General features: G+C 46.2%; 1 long non-coding RNA gene across 1 annotated transcript; it reads left to right on the forward strand.

The window, feature by feature from the left end:
* The first annotated feature begins 295 nt into the window (after positions 1–295).
* On the forward strand, positions 296–7883 carry LOC144107075 (uncharacterized). Its single transcript, XR_013309213.1, has 3 exons — positions 296–353; positions 4421–4598; positions 7791–7883. It is a non-coding gene; the product is annotated as an uncharacterized LOC144107075 (long non-coding RNA).
* Positions 7884–10943: the final 3060 nt, after the last annotated feature.

Raw genomic sequence — 10943 nt, forward strand, 5'->3', positions numbered from 1 at the left:
AAATGGGTCTTTGACCCTACCTTGAGTAGAAGAAAAAACGTTATGTCAAGGCGCTCTTTGGCCACAGATGCCCTTGCACCATAAAAATCCATCATCATGAGCACCAAGCACAAGCTTAACAGCAGCTGTGCATCCGTCAATTTTCCACCTAACCGCTATTGAAATAGGCGTTAACAAAGTGCCGATCATCAAAAAAGTCCTGTACATATTTGCAGGCTGAGAACGCCTTACGCACTGCCACCATTTCGGCCCTCAAGGCTGCGAGGGTACCTGCCACGGGTCAGAGCTCTTGGGAGAAAACCGCAGGAATCTTCCAGGGCTGCACCACAATCACCAGTTCTGAAGAAACTGAGGTTAGTCAGCAAAAAAAGGCACGGTTTCTTTCATGGGTGGTATTATGCCGGTTATTCAAGGGGCAGTAGATGCCACTTCTCAATAGGAGAATTCGCTTCATCGTACACCAAATAATTAGTGATTTGTAGAAAACATTTTTCTTAGAAAGGGCACGAACTGCTCTTACTTAACCTAAACATCTGAATATTGAGTCGCGGCCATGGACCAACTAAATGCGCATTGTTCTACTAGGGGCAGCCAACATGTGCACCATAAAATTAGTTGCCAGGAACATTGTTTCGCTCCTTAAACAGACAAATCTATTTAAAGTGAGAGCAAAAAAGTTGCGCAGCCCCTTCTTTGAACGTTACCGTCAATTACTATCTCCAGTTGTGAATTACTGCCTGACCATGCTCTGGCCGTTGCCAGCATAGGACGGTAGTTTTTGCAGGTGAATCTGTTGTGAGGTTTCCTCGGGGGTGTGTTGTTGCCCAGTTGCGCCCGGGCAACTGGCAAGTAGGCAACGCAAGGCTAGCCTGTTGGTGGACGCATAAGTTAGACCGCGTTAAGAATACGCCTGTAGGGTATAGCGGATGCACTGAAGAATGTCGGAGCAGGGTGCGGTGTGTAGGCCACGTATCGAGTAAAGGACAACACAATAGAGCACAGTGCTCTTAGTGAGCAATCAACAGACCAAGACAAGTAACGAAGGTAAAAAAAAAAAATAGGCGCCGCGAAAACCGAGCCTAGTCCTTGGTTTTTTGTGAGTAATGGGGTGAATTAATTGTGACAATTTCGAGGTGTCCGCCAAACTGCAGACTGCGTAGATATACGTCCCTTGAGAGCATAGAGGGACGGTAAAGAAATTTTTGCTGAGATTATCGTGCGTCTTTGAATGCTTTGCCTGTGGTCTTGCTAATGGGGTTGGAAATGTGTGATCTCTGAAGCCTTTGTTGGGAGTTTACCGTTGTCATCACTTCAGTTCACGAAGCAATAATTTTTGGCTATTTTTGCGCTCCAGTGAGTTCTTAAACTAGAATACGCACTGTAGAAATGTGTATTTTCAGATTTGTTTACATCACTGGCGCAAATTTAAGCTCTATCAAATTAATACTGCTCAGTGGATGATGGAATTATTCTATAAATGAACACACCTTGAAAAACGCTTTATTCTGGGTACCGTCGAATGCATGAGGCATATAATAAGGCGACTGTGTCGTCTCCCCCCCTCCCCCCATCCTCAAAGTGAAGGTGCCCATTACGTAACGAGAACCTCCCGCTCCAGACACGGCTGGGAATGATTATGCACGGCGAAAATCATGCACAAGCAACGCCTTTGTACAGCTGTTCAATGTTGCATTAGACCGGCTCTATAACCCTTTTATTTGTGAGTGCAATTTCAGTGACTGTTATAAGGGCCTACGGCGTTGATGGCGTCGTCGCCATTTCCCCATAGACAGTGGTGCATTGAGAGGAATTACTCCCAATCACGCGCTGCCCTGTTTTTCGTAGCTTTTCGCCACTATTTTTATAAGGCGACTGATGTGAATAAAGCGCGACAAGAAGTAGCGCTACGTTTTAGTTTGTAAATAATTCCACTATATTTGAATAAAGAGGACCAAAAGACAGCTGACTGACGCGGCGGGCATCAGTGCTTATATCGCCTTGTAGATTCTTGCCCTGTGGGACAATTACTAAAACACATGCAAAACACCCCGGATTGTTTTCTTGTTGCATGTAGGGTGGCGAGCTAAGGTTTCCCAGACGAACTTTCCGCAAATCAATGGTTTGCACCCAAAACTAAACTAATGCGGTTTCATATTTTTCAACTGCTGCTGAAAGATCGTAATAGAGTTTTCTTTCGGCAAAAAAAAAAAACTTATGGGACGGTCAGATATGTGATGCGATAATTCTGTGAAATAGGATGGATTTATTTTGACAATTACTTCAATGTTTTTACTCTGGTCAATGCTTTTGCTCTCAGCCGTGGCTTCGCACACGCGGCAGATTTCTTCTGTAGGGTGAAATTGGGTAGAGGTCTATGGAGGATGGAGGTGCAGGGAGCAGTCCCTTTGCTAGGGAGATTTCGGTGGGGAGGCAGCTGATGGGTGATGTTTCCGGAGGGCAGCTGCCTTTCCCACTAAATCTTGTAATTCGATTTCACCGGCGCTCTTCCGTTTCGCTACTGCGTGGGAGTGTAGTGAATGGAGGTCTCGTGGAGGATGAAGGTAAATGAGTGGGCGGCTCTTTGGACCGTAGAGTTGGGTGAATGGCTTATTTGGTGGATGGGTGGTGGATGGCGCTTCTGAACGGTGAAGGTTTGCAGGGGCAGATTGTGGTCTGGGTCGAGGCTGGACTTGGGTGAGGGGGCAGCTCCCTATCTAGGAGTGTGCGGTGGAGATGTGGCGGATGGGTGAAGACTTATCTAGATAGAAATCAGATTCAAGCGGTGGGCGGATACACCACACTCTGGATCAGCTTTCGTTGGCTATGCAGTAGGAGCTGCGAGCCCGAGACGCCGGCCTCCACAACTGCGTTGTTAGCAAGCATTCGCGATCCAAAGGCCTGCGAGATAGCGGCTCGCGCTCGTGGCTTGCACTGCATAGCCACAGAAAGCTGTCTCCTAGTATAGCACTGCTCTCGCACTAAAAGACGTGGTATGTGTGTAAGAAGTCTCTTCCCAGCGCGCCAGATGGGATGGAGGCGCCGTCTGGTGGGGTCCCTTCCTTCAGGCACCGAAACGAAGGGGCACCCACTAGTGCATGATCGGGCACCTACCAGACAAAATGCATCTTTCGCCTATAATCGCCCACCCAACTTCCACCCAGTAAACTCTAAAACTGTCCACTACCCACTCGCCCACGAAGCAGCGCAGCAAGAAGTCAACGGCCACATCAAACTAACAGATGCAAATGGTAGTTGATCAAAGTAATACTTTAATGCACAAGCGAAGATTTGTCGCCTCACATCCTGTGATAGCCTGTACTTTTGTTTGCGTGGTCTTCCGAATCAGAGATCATTAGGAAGGCTATTACGGCGAAAACTGTACAGCGTCGGTGTCTGTTTGAAGCCTCTACTTGCCACCCGCGTAAAGTTGTGTCTAGAGGGAGTTCCACTTGCCATAAAACCGGCTAAAAATCAAGCATTGACTACAATCGCACATCGGCTATAAAAAAAGCATCGGCGCTACCAACTTGGAAAGGCCACTCAGCGGCAGGTGATTATGTTTTGGCGCTAGTTGTGGCAGTGGCTCAATGAAGGTCCAGGTAATGGTGGTTGTCGTAGTAGTATGGCTGGTTCTCCTGACTGCAGACCGCTTGTACAAAGGAAAAGAGGGTAGATAAGAATGCCCTCGATTATCCTTAGCATCAATCCAATTTATCGCCTATTATTTGTATTTGCTCGTAGATGTGCGACCTCTCCCAAGTTTTCGTTATATACCACAATTTATTATGTCTTTAAACTGTTTGATCATATGTCATTAAAAAAACTCCCCATTCTTTAACGGTCTTCTCACTAACCTTTTTCATTCACTCGATTGGCGTAGCAACGAAACAAATCAAAAGTGCTTTCCGCTCCATGTGGTCGAAGACAAGTTTAATGCATAAGAGTGGGGTGTCCGCATGCGTTAACTGACGGTGTATTTGAAACGAGCAAATTGCAAGGCTGCCCCGACAGTTTTGCTTCGCATCGACTCGTACGACGACTCGAATCTGCTAGTTTCGCGCAGGTTATCTTGAGTAGCGTTCCTAACCTTCCCACTAGCCATTGCGATATGCTGCAAAAAAATTCTTCGTGCCGAGAAATCTAAACCGGCTAAGCGCGACTTCCTTGAAATGACATGAAACTAGATCTACGCCTCCTGAACGAACGGCTTCTATCATGACAGTACACTGTACACTACATAAAAAAAGAAATGAAGCAAAAATTATTTGTCATGAGAGATATCACGCGAAATCAAACATTTTGTTTGTATTTATTTGCATAATGAGAAATCGGCCTCTAAAACTGCACGAAAACGGTGAAGCTGCTCGAAAACCTTATTAAAGGCAATCTTTTTTTATTATTTGCCTTCCCGGCCGTGCAGTTCCGGATCAGTGGCATGCGGCAAGACTGGCTTGAGATACGCGACGCCTTGATGAGGAGGAATTACGGGCCACATCTAGTTCGTCGGTCCTACTCCTATCTGCTGTCATCCTACCCGGGCTACAACTGTGGAAGACATCGCGGTATCGGCGAGAAGCTGTACAGATACGATGAAGCATGTAAGCGCATTCCTTAGTTATCCCAGCCTTATGCACTGCGCATTCTAAAGCATGCTCGAGAACTTGAGCGCCGTTTTACGCTGTCGGTTAATGCTTTACGTGATGTCTGCGTCGGCGTTCACAGCGTTGCATCCGAAGCATAGCGCAAGTGCTTCGGCTCCAGTCGATGCTGGAGCGCTAGAGAAAGTTCGATTTTTACGCGATGGCGTTAAGGACTCTGTGTAGCAGAAAACCTGGCGTCGGCGTCGGTGACAGCGCTGGCGTTGTTGGCCGCGTGCGAAAAATACCCAGAGGAGCAAGCTATAGGGGGCATGTCGGTCACCTAGGTGCACATCACGCTTGTGGCATCGTCACAACTTGCCCACCGTGGCAGATGGCAGTTAATTGATTGGGCGCTAGAGGTTGCTCGCAAAGAACAACCTTCGTCTCACAAGCCTCACCTCTGGCAGCACCTTCCATCGCAGGACCGTGGTATATCTCTTAACCGCTGTGCCACTGTACCAAGAGGGATCTCTCAGGGATATGTGAATGTAAAGTAGAGAATGACCAATTCCTCATACGTATGCTGTAAACCATGAACCCAATCACGTCGTACCTTTAATGCTGCAGTTAAGTGTTGACTCTAGTTTTTTTGGTCATGGTTACTGCGCTGGGATATCGACCAAAGTTAATGTTCCAAATTGAGTAAGACTAAAGCTTTTGCCACTGCAACGGCATGTGGGTTTGGTCTGCTGTAAAAGGGCGCCCTATCAAAACTCACGTCCTGTGTCGTGAATAGTGCACGCTCATTAACCTGCCAATGGAGAATTTTGTGATTGTTAGGCTAGGTTCCCAGTGAAGAGAAAGGCACCGTTTTGATGATTTTCTACTCGACAAGAGCCAGCCGCAGCTAGTTCGCGAGGGATACCTGCCCCGCACATTTAGTAAATATACAAAGGTACTGATTCTCCTCAGCGCTGCACATCTCTTTAATGAACATAGTGTAGTTTGTCTGAAAAGGCAATGCGCGCCCGTACAGCTGCTGTATCATGGTTAATGATCGAAACGAAATGTAATCTAAAGACAAAGTCATTATGAATAACCCCGGTAACTTCCACACGATTGTCGATGCATTTTATAGCAACCGTTTTGTTCACTGGCCGCAAATTAGCAGAAAATAAAAGCTTGCTGTCCATGCCTGTAGTTTCCAGGCTTCATCCTCATTTACTTGACTTTATTCGTCACAGAGGCTCACTGGCTTTGGCGTTCAGTTGTGGAGGCAAGGGTGGGGGGTTCACATTCTGGCTATGACAGCCGGATTATAGTGATAACGAGAAGCAATATTGCCTGTGTGTTCTCCACAAGTGGCTGGAAATAATTCAGAGCCTTCCATTACGTGTTCCTTATATCTGCAGATGACATCCTTTCACCGCCTCTTTTCCTTCACTGATTTCTTGACAGCAAGTTTCTAGTTTACAAGGGATGTTTTTTAACTCCCTAGCCTGGACTAGAAATGAAAACATTTTATTATCAGCCATAATTTACTTATAAAATTAAGGTACATGTTTTGCCTACCATCCAACATTAAAACCATGCCAGTTAAGGCACTTGTGAATGTGCACGAGCTTGCTATTACGTCTATAAAGAAGGCCACCGCTGGCACTTTGCGCAATGACAAGACTGTGTCCTGCAGCTCCTCGTTTAAGTTGAGGCGCCGTCCTCCGAACTAATTGTTTATTGCAGAAAACAGGCGAAAGTCTGTCATTGGATATTCGAGAAATTGTGAGCATACAGACCTAGCAAACCACTTTATCCACTTGATCCGGCATATATCCCTCCAGAAACTTCTGCCCTGCTTACCTCGATCTTGAACCACAGTTGTGTGTTCTCTTAATTTCGTGCACCTCTCCCACACTGCCGTCACTGATGCGGTAAACACTGCACACACACAGCTTTTCATAACATAAATATTCGCTGCAGTGTGCCTGTCTAAATGCTGAAACTCAAATGAAACTAGGCAGCTCGCACATGCCATGATTTTCTATTATCGAGGTCATGTTGACACGCTCAAAGCTAAGCTCACACTGGTGCACTGGCTGCGGGGGGTGGCGGTAATGGCGCATGGGATGCCGATCCTACATAAGTAACTTTGAGACTTTGGTCTCAAGTCATGCGTTGTGACGCCGCCATCGGAGGTCGTTAAAAAAACTTCGAAAAAGCTTCCCACTGCCTCGTTTCTGCTCCACCGTGGATTTATTTGCCTGTTTCGGGCTTATTTAGTTAAGAAAGAGCATAAAAGCGGTCGCGTCTGAACAATGTTGTGTGCAGCGTTAGTTTCTTGAGCCAATAAATTCATGCTACGAGCAAGTGCTAGATAATTCTCGATGCACCGCCCCTTTGAGGGAAAAGTCTGCCTTAAATGTTTCTTGGGTGCCCTGTATCAAAATTAAGAAAACAATATCTTCAGAAAATTAACATTCTTTTAATTTCGGTTGGACGGCTAAATGTCAAAGTGATTCAAGGTAAACGGAACGCAGATTAGAGTTGGCACGTGTTGACAGATTACAGCTTTTTGAGGGCGGAGATTTTCCTTTCCCTGAACACGCAATGTGATAAGAACCGAAAGGCTCGCCAGAGTAATTTTTTTCAAGCATGCCTTGAAGACGTCAAGTACTCAAGTACATTTAATTGGTCAATCTCTGAGGCTAGCTGACACCGTTATCGGCCCATAATACAATAAAGGCGTTCCAGATGGTACGGACGTCACGAGTATGAGTTAAGTTATGAGAATATTCAGGGGATAATTACGTTTGGTGGTACCTAATAAGCTTCAACTGAAGCATTTTTGTGGTTTTGGTGATGTGAATAAAAAAGTAGCACTTCAATCTTATTAGGAAGAACAAAAATGGAAGGTGTTTCCCTCACTGTCTCTTGAAAGAATGACAGGAACCAATAGCTTTATGGTGGCGCGTAGCATACAAATACTTCCAGATCACATCCAGACAGTAAGAAGTAGTCGCACTGCTATGGATTTAGACTACTAAAGCAAAGAATAGATTCCAAATTAAAGATACCCTCCCTTCGTCCATTATTCCAGGCGGCCTTGCAGAACAAACTTACAGTTGCATCTCAGCAGAAAATATCTTTTATTTTCTCTGTAGCCATGTGTCACATCAGCGTCGAATAATAATTGATTCAAACACTCCTCCGCAGTTATAACGGCAGTGAGGAAGCACGTGAACGGGAGTACGCCGTTTATTACCGCCGCCATTCGCGAAATGGGCAACTACACGTCCTCGCACATCACATCAGGTGAGTACAGGTTTCCCTGAGCTGAACTAAAACACTTTCAGTCAGCCGTCGTTCTGGTGTAAACTAAAGATGGGTCGGCGCAAGGAAAGCGAAACAGTTAGGCTGGATGTCGACGTTGAAGCTCAGCCCAGTTTAGACAAAATTATGTGTTTCGCCTTCACGGCTAGAAATGTTGCTACGTTTCCAGCTTAACTGTGCGCAAATACGTCCTTTAGTGCGAAGAAAGCAAGGAGGTGCTTACTCGTTCCACGTATCGAACGCAGTGGGTAAAACGCGAACTACAGGCCTCGCCGTCTCCCACATTCCCTCTTGCCCCTCGAATGCTCTTACAGTGTTGAACTGAAGTTCAACTAACCGAATGCTTATGACAAATTTTCAATGAGATTAGCTGTGCTTCTCAAGTACCTAAATTCACAGCTATATAGGACTTTTCTTTCAAGATGAAATGTGGCCCCTGAATAAATTCCTGTACAACCTGCGCCCAGTTTCTCAACCCACTGAATGAATCAAAACACTATACTTGTGACTTGACATAAGAGCTGAAAGGGAGGATGGGAAAAAAGCTATTTCAACGACGCTTAATTGACAATTCTCACTCCTAGAAGGCACAGAAGTGAACGTCGGCGCATTTTAAGTCACAGAGCTGAAATATTCTAAACATAAATTAAAGCAACAATTATGTAACAAATAAACAATCGGATATCAGGTCCGAATACTCTTGTCCGCACTAGATTACACGAAGCCTGAGTGCCGCCGGCTTTTCTCCTTTCTAGAACTCTATGCTTACAGCTTCTTCCAGAAGAGCAGCGTGCTCTACGCGGAAGTTCATTGCTTAACGTTCTCCAAGCGCTATTGGAACCAATTCTGAATTAGTCATCAACTGCCTAGTACGTGAGAAGCATTATGCTCCGCGTGAGTTCAGCCTACACAGAATTAAGGGCCATCCTGAACAAGCCACATCATGGTACAAGGACCGCGACGTCGCAGGTCGACGATGGCTAGAGCTCAGCATTTGCGCTGGAGGCGGCTGAAGACAGCAAGTGGCAATCTAATCGTACCCAGATACTAACTAATCGGCTAGAAAATGTGGCGTACACTGGGCTAACTCATTAAGCTTACCGCGCAGCCGTTGAGTTGCAGGCATGTGAGCGCATTCCCAAGACGCAGACTTGTGAGCACAGCAAGAACAGGTACCTGAACACAAAGTTTGTCGCCAACGCCAGGGTGGTCTGGTAGGCTGCAGCCACAAAAGCAATACAGCTCCTACCAGTGCAAACTTAGGGTCTAGCTTCCTGGCCAAACTTTTACAGCAAGGGTGCTTTAAAATGGGTTCCTTTTTCTAAAAAAATGTCACTGTTTTCACTTGGTTAAGTAAAATAATGAATAAAACCTGCAAAGAATAATTAGTAGACCATGTAAGCAGATTAAAAATGTTCAATACCGTTCAAGCATTTTTTTATCTAGTGCACTGCCGGTACATTGAATATGAGTCTGAATCTCTTTTTTTTGCATAAAAAGCGAATCTTTTTAATTTTGGTTGTTCATCAGAGGGCCGTTTGACTAGACAGTTTTTTGTCCTACTTGCCCTCTAAAGGTAATCCTACAACGCAGATTTTTGATTATTTTTGTGGGCAAGGAGGCAGTCTTTGTGCAAACTGCGACTAAATCAAAAGAAGCCAGTCGGATGCTACCGGCGAACAACTGCAGATGCGTTCTCCTCTTCAGGGCACTGAGATTGCTTTTCGCTTACATAAATTGTACGATATGTGCATAATAACTTTAACGTTGCTCATTCATTTGCGTGCAGCCATTTTCTGCCCCGATGGCATAGCTGTCGCCGGCCATTGGCGAAGGGGCAAGAAGCGGCTGGTGTTGTGTCGTGTTCTTGCGAGTTGACACGAGCATGAGCAAACTCGCGCTGACAAGAAAACTAGTGATCACACGGCTAATCTCTCTGCCTTCGCCACTCAGAGACGTGATAAGGCGCTGACAAGCCAACCTTCCGGCGATCGTGAGGCGTTGTCAAAGAACAGGTCGGCTGATTGTGTTGAACCTGCGCATGTGAAAAAAAGGCATCATTTGAACAAGAAATATGGGGCCGTATTCTATATGCTGCCAATTTTCTATTGTCCACTATGCGCCCATTTTGTCTTCGGTCATTCGTCCCTCAGACATACCCACGGCTTTCAAGAGTCCGCGGAAAGGTACTCCACAATCGGGGTGGTTGGCGACTGAAGCTCACCATTGGCTGTATATCTCAGCCAATGGCAGCCAGCGGTCAGGTCCGGTCGCATGCGGTTGAAAGAGCTCTGCGATCCACCTCATATCGCAGCCAATGGTAACGGGCTCTCAACATTGTGCTTGAACATCTTTAATCTTGGTTTCACTGTCTAGTGCATGGCCACGTCCATCTACAAGTTAGAATTGGCAATGCTACCACGAAGATGGTGGCTGCGCATGTAACTGGCGCAATAATTGTAACGATGGTCACTAAACTTTTGTACTTCCAGAGCAATGGAGTGGGCTTCCTGGCAGGTACACCAACGGAACGTACACTGGCGGAAATGAGATCCGCTTTCAGAAATAGCTGCTCCAAGCCGTCACGGAGTTGCTGGCGTCTTCCGACTGGGGACCAGATGGGTTACGCGCCCTACTGTCCTGGAGCTTGCTCCAGGATTTGAATTCTTACATGTCGGCAGCACATATGGTGCCCGCTGAAACGGGCAGTGAGGAAGTCTGCTACGATCACGTTGTCGAGGTCATGGACTTCGCCGTGACCTCCTGCTACCTGAGACCTAGTGAGTCGCATATTGTTTAAAGGGTGCGCATATTTTGTGGCGTTAACGCTAAGAAAGAAGGCTCCCAGGAGAACGGCGACTTTCTTTCATGCTAAGCTTTGATTATTTATAAGGGGAAAAAATAGTTGAATCAATTGGACTGCCACCTGCCATTGTGGTCAGTTTGCTCACAATCCTGTTAGCAGGTTGGGATGACACCACAAGGTCGCATGACGTAGATGGCCTACCTGCCCCCTATGTTGCTTCTCCGGAGATT

Source organism: Amblyomma americanum, chromosome 10, assembly GCF_052857255.1.
Source record: "Amblyomma americanum isolate KBUSLIRL-KWMA chromosome 10, ASM5285725v1, whole genome shotgun sequence".
NCBI classification, from domain to species: domain Eukaryota; kingdom Metazoa; phylum Arthropoda; class Arachnida; order Ixodida; family Ixodidae; genus Amblyomma; species Amblyomma americanum.